The 14,378-nt window shown below is 27.4% G+C and overlaps 1 protein-coding gene and 1 long non-coding RNA gene across 2 annotated transcripts in view; both read left to right on the top strand.

Moving 5' to 3' along the window:
- The window catches only part of LOC107437431 (uncharacterized), a 455,576-nt gene that overhangs the window by 239,063 nt on the left and 202,135 nt on the right, over positions 1 to 14,378 (top strand). The gene's annotated exons all lie outside the window — the stretch shown is intronic.
- Positions 3,624 to 12,620, top strand: LOC147807172 (uncharacterized). The gene is made up of 4 exons (XR_015435538.1): positions 3,624 to 3,812; positions 5,522 to 6,946; positions 7,575 to 7,619; positions 12,451 to 12,620. It is a non-coding gene; the product is annotated as an uncharacterized LOC147807172 (long non-coding RNA).

The raw sequence follows: 14,378 nt of genomic DNA, 5'->3' as shown, positions 1-14,378 counted from the left end.
AACATTAAGCCGCAACATATGTACTTTGACACATACTTTTCAAGTTTTTTTTAAATTTTAATTAATTATATTTCCTAATTAATTGGAAAATTTTGTTTCATGGTAATTGGATACCTGCAAGTGACGTAATGTGTGAATATTGGTTGGTTGTTGAAAAGGGATACTCAGAACTAGAATTTTAGAATAATGGGATATAATCACCTAGAATTTTATAAAAGATTAAAAATAATGGAAACGATATGATAATCGATATAAAAAGTTCTAAGCAATAAAAATATACAAGCTATAGATTTCTTGCACATTACTTTACACTATTAATACGAATACTGTGTGAGGATTTATTTGACTGATTAACATTATTAGTGACTCTTGAATTTTCAAACTCATTATAAACTAAACGTATTCGCAGGGAGTCCTTTTACAATTTCATATCCATCATATCATTTATCTGAAGATTAAAATCATTCGCCCTTCCACAATCCATCCCCAAACTTAGTCTCTCATCACAGACTGTTCCAGTTTTTTCTTGTTTTCCCTCTCTTCTAACATCATATTTCTAATATCTTTTCCTCTTTTCTGTTGTTGCTAACTTTCCATATTATGTCTCTTCAAAATCTGGTTACGGATTCCACCAATTGGATACTTGCAAGTGACGTTGTGTGGGTATCTCAATTAAGATTGGCTATGACATTTGCTTACTTTAGCAACTGAGCCTTCCATTCTATTTCAAATTAACCAATCCCGTCAAGTATCAATTCTCTTAAGTGACTCATTCTATATTCTTACACAAAGATTCTTAGATTTCAGTTTCCTTCACTATAAATTTCTTACTTTACTCCAAGACAGGCATGAAGTCATGTAGAACATGAACTAATTATGTATCGCAGTTGCCAGGTACACAAAATGAAAATATATCAAGGCTATAATAAAATGCACAAAAAAATAATAAATCTAATAAAAGTGAAGGACATAGACGAGAAAGAATTATATTTCTGTAAATTTAATGTGCGATACGGTGCTGTACCTTATTAACTTCATGTTAATTATTCTAACTTATGTGGAAAACTTAGATCAACTTTAACACGCCAGTTTGGTTATAAGCGATCCTGGCGCTGACGTCATAAATCACATGTGTGAGTGTTCGCGATTATCTTCTTAAAATGGAAATACCTTACAAAGATAAATATTTAAAAAGATAATTTTCGATGGATTAATATTTTATAAACTGAATTATGTTCTTGAATTATGATGCATTTGCTCTAATAATTTGCTGACTAATGTTATCTTTAAAATGAAATCATAACTTTAATAAGGTATAATCAATTTCTTACACTGCAAATTAACTTTTCAAATGCAGCTAATACTTTCAAAAACAAATTACCAGCTTGAAGTTGGTAAACATTTGCATGGTTTTATTTCGTTCAAAGATTTTTAAATATTAATTCTTTCAAAGATAATTTCGTTCGTTTAATTTAGATCAAAGATACTTAAATATTTTAAATATAGTGAAATATTAAGTAATTATTATCTTTAACTATTCTGCAATACTAATTCTGAAAGTATCAAGCTCGTCAAAAATAACAATCGTTAACAGTTATAAAGATTTTATGACTCAAAACTATTATTTAACTTGGCATCATCTTAAGAGAGTAAACAAGCAATATTAAATTCTAACTATTCTCCATTCACGCTCAGTTAAGCTTAATAGATTGTAATTCATCAAAGTATTGGCCTATGTACTTAGTGCCACAGCCTATATTAGCCTATGTACAGTTAGATTTAATGCTTGTTCTAAATTATCAAATATTTGTGTTTGAGACACAAAGAGTTTTTTTTTTCTTCATTTAAACCCAACGTAGACACTTTATAACAATAATTTATTTCCAAGTTATTTATATTTCAAAGGCAAATATGTAACAAAATTATGTAAATACAAATTTTAATTAAATTTTGAATATTTTGTCATTTATATATAACTCATCATTATTTATAATTTTGGATATAGTATATAAGGTATTATAAAAATATTTAATGAGATTTGTTAGAAATATTTACTTCTGGGTTTTATTATCTTTTTTACGCATTATAACCATTCGTTTACTTAACTACATTAAAGACTCCTCTATAATTAATTAGTATAAACTAACAGGAAATTTAAATAATTAGTAAATTTCTCTTTAAGAAGGTTTATTTTTTAATACCCTTGCATTCATTTCAAAGTGTATTTGTTTATATTAGCATTATGACAAACGTTCCTTGTTCAAACACATCGACTAATTTTACGAATTAGATTATAATATATAAATTAGATAGACATATGGCTGTGAACTTTTTATTAATGAAAAAGCAAGTTTCCAACTAAAACTGAAAAAATATTTATTCACACTTATGTGGAAAAAACTGTGAAATTATCCTTTTTTCTGACGGTATGAAACTGTAATATATTATGTAAATTCTTTTTACTCTTAATTGGTTTTAAACGCTAGTTAAATATTATAATGCAACGAGAATTTTAATGAATCTGCAAGCTTCATTTAATATTTTCTGTTACCATGACAACCATTAATTTTTTTAACCGACCGAGCGTTTTATATGTTTGCGAGTTTTTCTAGAAATTTTCTCCTCAATAATAAACTTTATCATAGAATGACGTAGGGGGATACCTGGTTTTTAGGTAAGAAAAACAACTTCTGAAAGTAGTTTTTGAAGCGCCACAAACACTTAATCGGCTTTTGGATTTTAGTGAGTTTATTTTTTCAGTTTGTGTGATGTACTAATTTTATTAAACACATTGTACTGATTTATTAAACACATGATTATTTAATATTGTCACAATTATAATTGAGACTTGATATAACATATGAATAACCAAAAAAAAATTCAAAAAAACGAGCTAAGCATTGAATTGACTAATTATTGAACCGGTGAACTAATTAATCGCTATATTGCTGAATTATTAAATCAGTGAATAGCCTTAAGAGTTAATGGGAGAATCATTTCATCAGTTTATTAGTAAAAAAAACTAAATGTGCAAATCAGTGGATAAGTAAAAAAATAGAGCTGGTGATTCATACAATAGGCAACTCAATTAATGTGAAAATTAGCGAATGGTAGAATCAATGGCAAGTTGAATCAGCTTATAATTATACAAAAAGGTTTATAAACCTTTAATTTTGTATAACATAATTTAAGAAACATAAATTGATGCTGGAAAATTGAGAATCTTCCAAAAAATTTAATTTTCGCACTAAATCTTTCAATTTTTATTTACAAAATTTATAATTTTTAAACATTAAAAACTCTAATTGAGATTTAAATAAACAATTGCAGTAGTATCAAAATATAAAAATCCTTTTAAAAATTATTTCGGTGAAACTATTTGTTGATCTTTTAGATATTTTTAATACCAATGCACCGTAAATATAGGATAACAGCATATCTGTTCAGGTAATGTATTTTTAAAATGTAAAGAAATGATGGAATATTCTGTAATAGAATGTATCATCTCCCAGCAAAAACATAAGTTCTGGCCATCTTCGAAATTACTGACGGTACTGATTGAAAAGTGAAGGTGCAAATTACTGTCAGCTGGGTTGATTGCTGGGCCACCCTTTGAACTTTTGCCAACATTGTAGGAAGTGTTGGGCCTGTACATTACAAACAGCCGCATCCCGTCAGTCTGTATCTACCCAATGGGCCACCAAGTTAAAGTTGTCTGCTGCCGCCAGTGAAGCGGTCGAACGAGTAACTGTAACTGTGAATTTATTGTTTAGAAAAAGAAGCACGTTGGATTCTTATAATTTTCAAAAAAGGTAAGGTTTTATTTTTTTCTATTACATTGAAGTTATTATTTTAATCATTTTTGATTTACTATTGTTCAAATATGTTTACGACGTGCAGATTTCGGTTTACAAAGAACCGCGTTTGCAGTGCTGTTTTGGCGCTATGTTTTAGATTGGCAATCATCTTTATTCAATTAATACATCATAATTAACACCTTTCTAAGATAGAATAATAAAAAATATTAAATTCAATTCAATGAAAATGTACAGACAAATGTTTTATCAACACCAAGATCGCCGAGAAATTTTTAGCGACAATCGAGCAGTAGCACGCCAAAAACAAATATAAATTCTGTTGTATGATGACTCTTTAAGTGCAATTCATAATATGTTGTAGCATATGATATAAATCAGGTTTATCTAAGTATATTATGAAAATAGGTTTGTATAATAATCAAGAATTTTCATTAAAACTTATTTCTTTATGTTAAATAATATTTAGATTTTAGTTAACTAATTGCTGTTAGTAATATTAAAAATTGTTTCTGTTATATGTATTTCATTTTAATGAAATTTTTGAGCTAAATTCAAGTGTAAAAATAGGTAAAGGTTTAATAATTTATACTAAATAGTTTAAATTAAGATGAAAAATTTATTTGTACATGTTAATATAAATAATTGCGAAGAATCGTGCTGTGAATTCTTAAACAACCTAAAAAAAATATAGATTATGGAAAGTTTTTTAGCACGCAGTTGCTCATACTTAATTGTATATTGGCTAACCCCACTTATACAAAAAAATAATATTACAAAATTCTTTTATATTTTGAAATCAATGTTAAGTTACTTCATAATTTTTGTTAAGAGTTAAGTGAATAATGTTTTTATTGTGAATTTCAAGTTAATATTCATATAAAATAATGCCCGATTTTTATAGGGATTACAAAAATATATAAAAGTTCAATACAATATGAAAACAAAATTCATACTCAATAAAAATAACAAACAACTCTTTTTCTATTAGTTTTAAAAATGTTAGAAAACCTGTTAGCGCTCTCCATGAATTTCTATAGGTTTTCTTATTTCTTGCTGTGTTTATTATTAATTTAATGAACTCGCACTCGTATTGGTAACATGCGATCAAAATTTCTACTTTTCGACTAGTTAGAGTACTAAAATCTACAGGAGCTCTGTACTTGTTGACAATTTAAATTACAATCATTTCCTGACCGCTATAGACAGAATATAATACCATTTTATTTACAAGTACAACTTCTTAAAAGGATGTTTGACCACTTTCGAAGTAGCCGAGGTGCTTCAAATTTAACTTGTATTCTATTGAGAAAACAAGTTATAACTGCTTCCAAATCACTGAAAGCTAAATTTATAATAATTTTTTGCAGAGAATCTTTCAGTGGAAATAAAAGTTTTTCAATTAACTCCTTGAAAGATTTTCAATGCTAACCTTATATTTTGTGATCCTAGAGCCGAACTTAGAAAATTTTGTTGTTTTATTGTTGACAATTCTGTTAAGAAAATTTCCTGACCTACAAGTTATTTTTCTCATTCTAATTTCTGAAAAATATTATTCTAATTTTCATTCAAACGTTTTGAGTGCCCGTTGTGTAATGCTTTTTAAATTTTTGCTGAAAGTTAAGCGAAATTTTTTTTACTGTATATCTCAAGTTAATATTCAGAAAGTAAGACCTTTTTTTTTCTTTTACCTCTTTAAATGTTAGAAAACCTGTGCCAGTCCTCCATGAATTTCTGTAAGTTTTATTACTTAATGTATTTATTATTTATTGAATTATCTCGCTTTCATGTTTGTAACAATGGTAACTTGCAATTGAAATTTCTACTATTTTCCAACTGGGTGAAGTACTGCGCCTCTGTTCTCATCAACTTCACTTTCCAAGTAGCTGAAGTGCTCCAAATTCAACTCTTATTCCATTGACAACTTACATCTTATCACTTAAAGGAATTTTTTTTTCTTAAACTAAATATCAAATTCTTATATTGAGCTTTGTATGGAAGTGCTAGACTAATATAATTATTAATAATAGTTTATTAGACACAATATGCTTTAATATTAGATTCCATTGAACACTAATTTAAACGTAAATTTACGAGTAGTTTGAAACACGGCTTAACGAAAAAAATCTAGCCGCTTTTTTTTATTGATAATTTTCTTATTTTATTTTCATAATCTGTTTTGGCTTGAGCAAAATAGTTGTTGTTAGCCTGTCAGTCTGACCACAGCAAATTGAGGGTTTAAACGCACATATTTTAAATTATTGTACTAGGGGGCGAACCATATGGAAACGACAAAAATTTGATTATAATCAATTTGAAAAGTTTTTTTCAAAATAAATTAAATTTCAAAAATGACTTTTATGTGAAACTGTTCTATTTTACATAAATTAAATTGAGAAAAGCAACTATTACCAACCAATTCCCCTGATACAAATTTTTAAATTTATTAATAATTAAAATGATTTATCAATTAACTTATTTTTTTTTTCATCATCTGCAGAATCTTTGATGTGCATAAATAATTTAATATTATTTTGAGAAGTAATATTTTAATTATTATTATTTGAATTATGATTTTAAAGAAGGATTAAGGACATTTTAATGTATTAAGCGAATTCATTTATAAAGTACAGTGAATTCTCACTTATGCACCAGTCTTTGGGACCAAGAGAAAAAGCGTATAAGATTTAAAAAACAGTAAGTTCATGCAAATAAGAAAAGCTTCAAATTCAGCAAAAGCTAAATTTACAATAATTTTTTGCCGAGAATCTATTAGTGGGAATAAAAAAATAAATTTCAATTAACTCTTAGGAAGATTTTCAATGCTAACCTTATATTTTGTGTTTTTTTTTTATTGTTGACAATTCTGTTAATAAAATTTCCTGGTCGAAAAGCTATTTTTCTCATTCTAAATTTCCTGGCCTACAAGTTATTTTTCTCATTCTAATTTCTAAAAAATATTTTAATTTTTATTTAATCTTTCTGGGTGTCCATTGGGTAATACTTTTTAAATTTCTGCTAAGAGTTTACCGTAAAATATTTTTACTGTATACAAGGTAATATTTACATAAAAATATGACCTTTTTTTTCCTTTTAGCTTTTCAACCTGTGCCAGTCCACCATGAATTTCAGTAAGTTTTTTAACTTTTATCATATGCAGAATCTTGGATGTACATAATTAATTTAATATTAGGTACTTTGAGAAGTAGTATTTTAATTATTATTACTTGAATTATGATTTTAAAGAAGAATTAGGGACATTTTAATGTATAAAGCAAATTTATTTATAAAGTGCAGTGAATTCTCCCTTATGCATCAGTTTTTGGGACCAAGAGAAAAAGTGTATAAGATTTTAAAAACAGTAAGTTCATGCACATAAGAAAAGCTTCAGATTCAGCGAAAGCTAAATTTACAATAATTTTTTGTGGAGAATCTTTAAGTGGAAATAAAAAAATAAATTTCAATTAACTCTTTGGAAGATTTTAAACGCTGGCCTTATATTTTGTGATCCTAGAGGCGAACTTAGAAAATTTTGTTGTTTTATTGATGACGATTCTGTTAATAAAATTTCGTAGCCTGCAAGTTATTTTTCTCATTCAAATTTCTAAAAAATATTATTCTAATTTTTACTTAATCTTTCTGGGTGTCCGTTGTATAATGTTTTTTAAATTTCTGCTAAAAGTTTACTGAAAAAATTTTTTACTGTATATCTCAAGTTAATATTTACATAAAAATAAGACCCTTTTTTTTCCCTTTTAGCTCTTCAAATGTTGGTAAACCTGTGCCAGTCCACCATGAATTTCTGTAAGTTTTATTACTTTTATCATCTGCAGAATCTTTGATGTGCATAAATAATTTATTATTTTGAGAAGTATTATTTTAATTATTATTATTTGAATTATGATTTTAAAGAAGGATTAGGGACATTTTAATGTATTAAGCGAATTCATTTATAAAATACAGTGAATTCTCATTATGCTTCAGTCTTTGGGACCAAGAGAAAAAGTCCATAAGATTTTAAAAACAGTAAGTTCATACAAATAAGAAAAGCTAGATAGAAAAGTTTCAATAGCTGAATAAAACTACAAATAGTCGTGAATAGCGGCTAAACCTTCTAATTGTTTTTAATGATTTCGAGTAATGTTTTTGTCATCTCTGTTTTCGCGTAGACTGAGTAATAGTAATCGCTATAGCTTTACATTCCTTGACCAAAAACTAACGTTTTAATTGGTGGTGGGAAAGACACTGCTAGATAAATTTTGAAAGCATATGGGTGGTTTCAATGTGGGTGGTGTGATAGATAAGACACCTTATTCAAATTCATATAAAAAAAATGTCTTCCTAGAAACAATAAAGGTGAAAAAAATCCCATAGGGAAGAAAAATGAACTGTATTACTAGATCCAGTAACTTATTTCCTTTTATCTGTAACGAAGATTGTTTATTTGCTTTAAACTGAAAACTTTTTCTAAAAAATGGGATTATTTTTTTCTATTTAAACAAAAAATAAAATCAAAATTTTAGACTTTTAAAAAGAAAATTGTGTGCTGAATTGAAATATTTATTTTCTGAATGATGCATAAAGAATTATAATTATTATTATTTTCCTATATAATGATCAAGGGCCTTTGAAAACCTTTGTATATATGCAAAAGGCACATAAAAGAGGTGGCGCAGAAGTGATTGGTCACTGTATGTAGTTTTATATTTTAATAATGGTTATTCAGGGTGGCCACCCACCTGGAAAACCTTGAAAACCTGGAATTATCAGGGAATTTTTTTATACTGGAAAAAACCTGGAAATATCAGGGAAATTTGGATAAAAACCTGGAAAAATCAGGGAATTTTAAAGAAAAGCTGGAAATTTTTCTTTGATAATTTTTTTAATTTCACTAATTTAAATTATTTACTAATTTTCTTAATTTAAATTATTTCATCCATTATACCCACTTTTTTTAAACGGAAATGTATCGCCAAACAGTTGAAATATCATCAACTTAGCTATACTTTGCTTGCATCAAAATTTGCTCCATTACAGCTCTGTTAAACTAGAATGCCACATAAAATTCTCACACAGTTGCTAAACGAATGTAGAAACCTTTGACTGCTATGGGATTGGGCAATTTAGGCAAGATTCTGGTGGGGGTGGAAAAAGGGATTAGGATATTAGATTCTTTTTTTTTTTTAAATTCTCTCCTTGGGCTGAATCCATTTATGGCTCAACTTTGTTCCAATGCTTTGGTGGTAATTTTTTTTTCTATTTTGACAAAATGTTTTTGTATTTTTAACTTTATAAAATTCTCCAAAAATTAGTTGGTTATAATTTAATAATAGATTTTATATCGCAGTCTTTTTCTGAAAGCTTTTCTACTCCCAATCAAAGAAATCTGAATTATTTTTCTCAGCAAACCAACCAATCACACATTTTTTTACAATCGCTAACAGCAATGTTTGACGACAAATCGTTACAATTGTTGCATTAATGCTAATTTTTTCTATTTCATTTTAACCTTTTATAACATATTTTAATTTTAAAAAAAAATGTTTTTTTAAGAACCAACTATATATTTATATTTAATTTTACTCTTTTGTTGGTCAATATGATTTTTGATTCGATATTTTGTACCAAAACATTAAAAAATAAATTTAAAAAAATCTTGAAAATTGTCAAAATAAATTATTTTTTTCAAGATGATATGTTAAAAAAATAACATTTTGAATAAAATATTTTATAATATCGACACTTTTCTTGTACACATCCTATACTTTATATGAAAAAAGAAACAAAAACCTGGAAATTTTATGATTTTTATCTGGAAAACCTGGAAAAATCAGGGAAATTTGAAATCGGATTTGAGTGGCCACCCTGTTATTAATTTTCATTTTAATCGTTCACTTCCCTATTCAATGAAAAAAAGTGTTATATTTATAAATTTTATTGATGTATATAAAATATTTTTTTAAAAATTTTATTAAGTACAGTAAGATTTTGATTGTGAAAACACAATCATATTTAAAAACCTACCTTGTTAACATAGCTTAAAAACGTGTAGGTTAAAGAGAAAAAAAAAGTAACGACAAGGTACTGATTTGAAGCATCTTGAAACTAACCTGTACAATATTGAATGCCTTATTTGGTAGAAAAAATTTTTGCGATAAGAACAATTTTTTAGTCCAAGCAAATAAAATGCCCCGTAAAAGTTAAAAAATTCTTAATAAAATGTGTAAGTAAATTTAATTTATGGTAACTAAGAAATAATGTTAATAACACCTACATTTCACTTATTTATCTATTCTTCAATAGTACAAAATATTTTTATTTGGCAAAAATATATACACCTACCTTTTTAAAAACAAAAAAGTTTTCTTGAAACAGAAGTTTAAAATGTAAACACATTAGGAATCTCTAAACTAACATTTAAGTGCGACAGAAGCAAAAAGATTATAGAAATCTTACGATTTTATGAGTTAAACGAGATGAAAAACATCAGAACCAGTTTAATTGCATATTGAAATGTTGAAGTTTTTAAAGATTCTTTTTTAACTTTCCGCCCTATAAACGGGTTGTGGTTGTGTGACGTGGGCGACCCTGCTTCACCGCAGGTGCCCACTGGGTAACGAGAAGAAAGTAGTAGTTCTGGCATTCCTGTGGCCAATGGGACAACCCCCCAATGCCTGCAATTTAAAAAAAAAAGGGAAAAAAGTCTATAATAAGGAAACACCCATTGTAACGCTCCTGTCCTTGGGCAATCAAACAGGTTTAAATGTTTTCAGTCTAATTTTTCTCTGAATTATTCATTAGATTTAAATAAGTTTTGTTTCTTTTTATTTGTGGCCCATAATGTGTGTATCCTATTACAGAGTTTATTTGCTAGAATTCGAAAAGTATATGTTGAAAGTGGTTAATGTGCAACTCCTGCTATTCTAATCTACAGAAAATGACAACTAATTTTTCTGTATCAAATAAAAATGCAGTGTACCTCCTCGAGAAGGGCCAACCGTCCTCACTGCCCTTTGACGACACTGTCTGATAATATTCCTTTTAAAAAATTTAATGTGTAAATGATGATTACACACTTTTAAAATTATTCGTGTTAATAAGTTTGATTCAGATACCATTACAAATATTTACTTTGTTAATTCTCAACTGGTTAAATTTTTAAAAGATTTTTTTAGTATCAATAAGTTTATTAAAAGATTTTTTAAAAAAATTTGAAATGAATATTTTTTTTAAAAATATGTACCTTTCAATATTTATTTTTAATTAATCGTTTATTAGTTAATAGTTTAAATTATGGAAAAAGCCTTCAAGTTTAACAATATTTTTTTCTATTGCACAATGATTTTCTATTAGCATGTTTTTTTTCTTTGTAAGCTACAAATTTTTCTCATTTTGATAATGGGTGAGAACTACTTTTTGAAATATACATGTAAAATAGTAGGTATAGGATGGTAATTTTACAGTTGTTAAGAATCGAATTCAGCTGTTACATAATAGTACACATTTTGTTAACTATTTACGGTGTTAATTAAAAGCCCTTTAAAAACTCGGTGTACCCTTTTTTTTTTAGGAAGCACCTTTCCCTTTTTTATTCCTAGGCATAGTAATGGAGTATTTAACAAATATTTTTTGTTAAAAGAAGGAACTAAATTAATAAAAAAATTTGAAGAAAAGAAATTTCATCAGAGATGTAAACAATGTTATTAATATTTATGTAAACTTTTCATTTTTTGTCTTACATCTATACCAGTTATATAAAGACATTACGGAAATCGTGACATTGGTCAAATCTGTCGTTATTCTTATCTAGTTCTTGTGTTTTTTATATGAGGAAAACATTAATTTCACAAAGCATCACCATTAAAGTAATTTAAGAATTTATTGATTTATAAAGTTATTACAGAATTGTAAAATTATCTGCCTTTTTAACTAGCAAATTTTGAGCAACCTTTTTTCATATGGTTTCAATTCTGGTTTCAATTCAATACATATTATTGTTTTGATGCCTATTTTAATATGAAAAATGTTGTAAATTTTAAAATTTTTTTTGTCAAGGGTATACAATTAAAAATTTAATCATAAAAGTAAAGCGAAAAAGAAATACTATTGATACATTCGTGCATGTAAGTAATATATATTTAAAAGTAATTTTTCTTCTATACCTTTCCTTGAAACAATAATTTACATTAGAATATCATAATTGTTTTAAATATTAAATGCAATAAAATTGAGCACCATAAAATTAATGAAGAAAAAACTGCATGTTTTTTAAAATTAAATATTTTCTGAGAAAAGGTGAGCACAAAATTAAACACCCTGAATAACTTTTCATTTAACAGTTAGATTTTCATGTACTAGTTGTCAATCTTAATGGGTTCGTGGGTCAATATTCAATAATTTCATTCAGAAAGGAATTTTATGTTCAAAATCTTTCTAAATTATAAGACAGGTGTATGTTTTGCATGGTGTTACTAATTTGAAGACTAATTTGATGAGTCAAAATTTATCAATGAAATGATAAAAACAAAAACTTTTCGATAGAAATTTTAGTTTTAAAAGCTCATTTTCACAAAAATACTTATGTTTTTAAAATATACGATTTGCATAATTTTTATTTTATTATCCTCTCTTTCAGGAGAACTCTTCTGTGCTATTCCAAGTGATTCTATGTAGACAAAGATATGATTTCTCTGTTGTTTTTATTATTTTTAAAATTAAATTGAAATTTGTGTAATATTTGTATTGATTAAGATTATGTCTTTGTATTTATATGTCTTTGTATAATAAAATGTTTGCAAGAGACAATGTTGATTATTCATTTAACTAATTTCAGGGTACATTCAATTCATTACATGACTATCTACATTAGTACATTTTTGTCCAATACACCTATTTTTTGTTAAATTTGCTGCAAGACTAAATATAATCAGTAAAACATGAATTCATGATCAGTATCGCACTAAATGATCATCTCTGGACAGCCTCTTAATATTATCGGCTGTAGGTTGTATTTATTTTTGTATAGGGTACAATAGTATCACTAGATTCCTTAAGAACACAGCTTTTATTTTAAAACATATATATACTGACTACAAGCTATTATAGACATATATATTGACTTCAAGTTAAAACTTGAAAAATTACTTGTGAGATACAGAATTTTCATAATTCTGGACAGCAGTTTTATTATTCTGCTTTTAAGTAGAATATCACTGTAAAGAAAAGATTATTACATATGTTTACCTAGTTTAAAAATGTATTGATAAGTGGAAGCATAGATTGTGCACAGCAAATCTTTAGGACTAAGGGGTTGAACTGTGTAAAAAATATTCTTTGCATAAAACAATTTAAATGAAAAAATTAACCTAGAAATATTTTCTTAGTTCATATATTAATAATTTATTCAGAAATGTATTAGATAGCTAGATATTTATTTAGCTAATTGAATTAAATAAAAATTAGGTTTGTGGGTTTTAATTACTCCTGTAACTAGGTCAATGACCTCTCGTAAACCTCTATAAACTAAAGGGATGCTGCTGGGTGTATATAAATTGCTGGCCCTCAATTATTGATTCATTGATTACCCTCTACTGGAAAATGTCGGGCAATCACTCACCCAGCGCGTTTTAGACAGTAACTGCTGGGTTAGGTACTACCGGCCATCGATAGGCCGGTATTGTTGGCTCGACAGAAGGCCAGCCATTCACTTTAGTACAGTTGAAAGTGACTTTTGCCGGCACAGACCCGTCGCTTTAGCTGGTGGCAAACAGCAGTTTTGTGGAGCTGGACCTACAGATTTGTTTTTGCTGGGCTCCAATGAAAACATGGTTTATTTCCTTAGCGTAGTACCATGTATTTTGCTGTTCAAATCTATATATGCCTACACTTTATCTCCTTTCGGATGAAATTTTCAATCATAGCAAAATGTTTGTTTTTCGATTTACGCAAACACGATAAAGTACGTTTAGGAATTTCAATTTTCATAACTGTTTTGTGAAATTCGCAACTTTTGTGAATTACTTGCCCTGAATCAGTGGAATCGCAACCAGTTTTAAAAGCTTTTCTGAAATATGATTAAAGCTTCATGTTGTAATTACTTTGAAAAACAAATTCGTATTTCTTTGCTTTCTTCAAAAATTTGTTTCCTTTGTAATATATTTTGTATTTGAGGTAGAATATTCATGTTCTTGGTATAATAGGAGATTCAAAAAGTTCTATTCAATTTCATGCTTACTGAAATGAATGATACTTTGCTTACCTTGTCTTATGTACACCTCACAAAAAAATAAATGACAATGGAGCACTGTGTATAACTTATGTTTTATTGGTTGGATATTTGCATATTAATACACAACGTTCATATTAATCCATGCATTTACATATTAATATGTAACGTTGAGGAAAAAAATATGTACATAACTGCCAGAATATGGTAAATTTTTACCGTGTATCTGGCTCTATGGGAAAACCAAAAGGCGCGATAATTTCTACCGAAGCGCTTTGGAAATGCTTTTTGTAAATAGTTTACTAATAACTGATAAAAGATAAATGTTGAAAGTTTTT

Source organism: Parasteatoda tepidariorum, chromosome 7, assembly GCF_982258835.1.
Source record: "Parasteatoda tepidariorum strain Cologne lab strain chromosome 7, Ptep-v5.0, whole genome shotgun sequence".
Taxonomy (NCBI): domain Eukaryota; kingdom Metazoa; phylum Arthropoda; class Arachnida; order Araneae; family Theridiidae; genus Parasteatoda; species Parasteatoda tepidariorum.
Note: the sequence above shows the minus strand (reverse complement) of the source record. Positions and strands in the feature narration are given on the sequence as shown.